The sequence below is a fragment of the Anneissia japonica genome, unplaced genomic scaffold (assembly GCF_011630105.1).
Source record: "Anneissia japonica isolate Jap-2015-1 unplaced genomic scaffold, ASM1163010v1 scaffold2692_len624387_cov171, whole genome shotgun sequence".
Classification (NCBI taxonomy): domain Eukaryota; kingdom Metazoa; phylum Echinodermata; class Crinoidea; order Comatulida; family Comatulidae; genus Anneissia; species Anneissia japonica.
Window position 1 is genome coordinate 545,917 of NW_022742695.1, and position 3,497 is coordinate 549,413.

Consider the following 3,497-nt stretch of genomic DNA (forward strand, 5'->3'; position numbering starts at 1 on the left):
ATTTATGAACTGCGCAGGGGTATTCAAGATTTCAAGTGAATGATAATGTGCGTATTATTCGTTTATTTCTTCGTGTTTCTCTTCAATTCTCTTGGTATTTTTTATTCAAACTCTGGAAGCTGCAAGAATAATAAATAAATTTATTGTATAAAATGATCAGTTTAATTATTGAATGATTATTGTTTTAACTAAATTATGAAATAAATTTCAGATGGTAACAATATTCAATTCAATTAAAATCATTTTATACATTTTATTGACCATTTATTAAAGTATAGTACTGTATATGAAAACGCAACAAACATAATAGCATGAAGCACATACTAAATTCCATTGTTTCAATTACAAGATCATGTTGCAATCATGAATATATCACCGTAAATGGAAGAAAGAGAATATAGCAGAAAGATATTTTGTTAGTAGAAAGATAGCAAAACAATAATACTTAGGCCTATGATAAACCGATTAACGAACTAAAATATATAGGGCCTAGGCATATTAAATTTTTCGTTTTCGCAACTCCTTCGGCGCTCCATATATTTGTTCGAAATATACCGCGACCGAAACGAAGCGCGACCGAAATGATCGGCTACCCAAATGAATTGGCTTTCTCTTCCATAAGACGGCGCTTTTTGTCAGCATTTTTAAAGTCCCTGTGTCTTCTGTTATATAAACAGCTATTGTCACAATACCCATTCCCCGATGGCCGCCTCTTCCTGTTCGGTGAATGCATAAGCCCGCTCCCTCTTTTTTTTTTTTTTGGAATCTTCAGGCCTCTCTGATGAGGTATCTACAGCTGAAGGCGGAGGGCTAGGGCTCCTAGGGCTCGAGGCAGTTACATCGTTGTCTTGATTCATACTGTGCTCTTCGTCCTGAACATCCAGGTCCTCCTGTATGTAACTAGTATCTTCCTGATGAACATCTACCTCCACCACAAGTTGCGTATCAGTGTCAGAAGCATCTGGTATACCTCTCTCCTTCATTTTGTTTGATATGTTCTTAGTTCTGCTTCTTTTTGCTGACATATTGGTGTTGTGTTGACACGCCACGTGTATCACGAAATCAAGTCGTACCAAATGCTCCTGGTGATCGTAGCCAACTCGGTGCGCTCGTACTTAACTCGTACTCATTTCGGGGTGCTGCTCGCATCAAACTCGTGGGTGACAAAACCGTCGACGAGTTTCCCGAGTAGTGGGCGAGTTAGGTAGGAGTAGGGCCTACGGCCGAGTACTCCACGAGTTACCTACGAGTCCTTCGAGTTTACTACGAGTTGTCAACTCGTAGAGCTAATTTTGAACATGTTCAAAATTGGCGCCACGAGTTCAGAGCTTCTACGAGTAGGTACGAGTTCTCCCCGAGCTTCCCGAATCGCCCTACGAGTTTTTGCCGAGTTCGCCGAGCTAGCCACTCGGCAAACTCTTGTAACTCCTATGCTGAAAAAACCCCTAGTGGAAGAGGGGCTTTTTTACTTGCAAAAGTAGTCCAAAAAACGTAAGCTCATTTCGAAAAGAAGCACTGGACCTCTATAAAAGATTTTACGGTAGCCTATCTGTTCATTTTTTGTCTATTTTACAATCATTGGTGATCCGCATCTAGTGCGGATCACCTCTTGTTATTGCCAGAGATCTTTTTTTTTTGGTGATCCGCTACACTAGCGGATCACCTCTTGTTATTGTCAGAGATCTTTTTTTTTCCCATTTCTTGTTAGCACGATATCTAAAAATTGGCACAATATTCATACATGCGCGTTTCAACGAACATTTAGCTTGGCCTGGAATAGTCACAATAAGGTTTTCAAAGTGCGCAGTTACGCGTGACGTCATCTACGCGCAATTTTGCGTTTTTACATTATCGATCATATCAGCCTAACCAATTGCCATTTCGAAATCGTATTACGTGAGCATTAACTTCGAGTGAAGGTTGAATGTAATGTACACTCATTTTGCGCGTGCGTTTCATAACGCGTGCGTACGGGCGCGTCAAAGTTTTAAAATGGTCGAAATCATTTTTTGACTAAATTAGAGCACGTTTAAAGCCAATTTGAGCATTTCAACATTTTTAAAATTTTCAGCACCGCGTGCGCATTTTTACGCGCGCAGCACGTACAGAAGTTTAAAATATTGTTTATTTAAATGTTTTAGGACCCTGACACTGTATTCCCAAATTTCCAATCTTTTTTGGTCATTTAGAGTCAATAGCAATGCCGTACGCGCGTATCGAACATAAGAGCACATGTGCGCGTTTTTTTCGACATAGATCAAAAATAGGCCAAAAAATGCCTATTTTCATTCAATTATAGCTCCTTAGAATGAAAGGTGACCCCCATTTTTTATTACATATTCTGAAAGCACAAGAGTTTTACATATGATTTTATAGGTCATAATAGCTGATTGGACATTATGACGTCATCATATTGCCATCTGAATTCAACAAACTGAATATTATCGATGATGTCATTTAAAAAAAATGCGCATTTGAGCGTATCTCGCTTATTCTTGGTCGATTGTCTTCCAAATTTAAGTATGTTATAGCTAAGGCAATTCTCTTTCATATATTTGACACTTTTTCACATTTAGATGACGTCATCATGGTCAAAATATAGGGTTTTGCTTACCCCCTCATCTTTCTTTCGTCAAAATATTGATGACCCCATAATCACCTTAATCATTCGTGATTTCTGAATCATATTTAGTGGGCATAAATTTCAGGTCATGGTTAAATGTTATGTACATTATATTTTTGTGCGCGCGTAATAACGCGAGCGTTCACGTGCGTCAAAATTAAAATATGCTTTATATCAAGTCTTTTTAATCAGTTATAGCTCCTTAGGATAAAAGGTGACCCCCAATTTTTATTAAATATTCTGAAAGCACATGAGCTGTAGATATGATTTTTTATATCATAATAGCTGATCGGACATTGTGGCGTCATCATATTGCTATCTGAATTTTAAAAAACAAGAAAAATTTATATTTCTTTTCTCAAAACGTTGATGACGTCATATCATCTTAACCTTTGTCATTTCTGAATAATTTTAAATGGGCTTATACTTGAGGTCAAGGTTGAATGTTATGTATCTTACCTTTTTGTTTGCGGGTCTTAACGTGCGCGTACGCGTGCGTCAAAAATGACATATTCTTATAACTATGCCTATTTATAATCAAACATAGCTCCTTAGGATGAAAGGTGACCTTCAATTGTTATTACATATTCTGAGAGCACGAGTTGTAGATACGATTTTATATATCATAATGGCTGATCGGACATTGTGACGTCATCATATTGCCACTAAAAGTAAGAAAAAACTAAATTTTTATTTATGACATCATTACTTTTTATACTCGTTTGAACGTATCTCGCTTATCTTGATTGTCTCCCACCTGTGAGTATATTATAGCTAAATCAATTCTCTTTCAGACGTTTTTATTTTCATCACGTCAGCATGGTGAAAAAGAATTAATTTTTGGAGCTCTTTTATCTCTCATTCTTAAAAGATG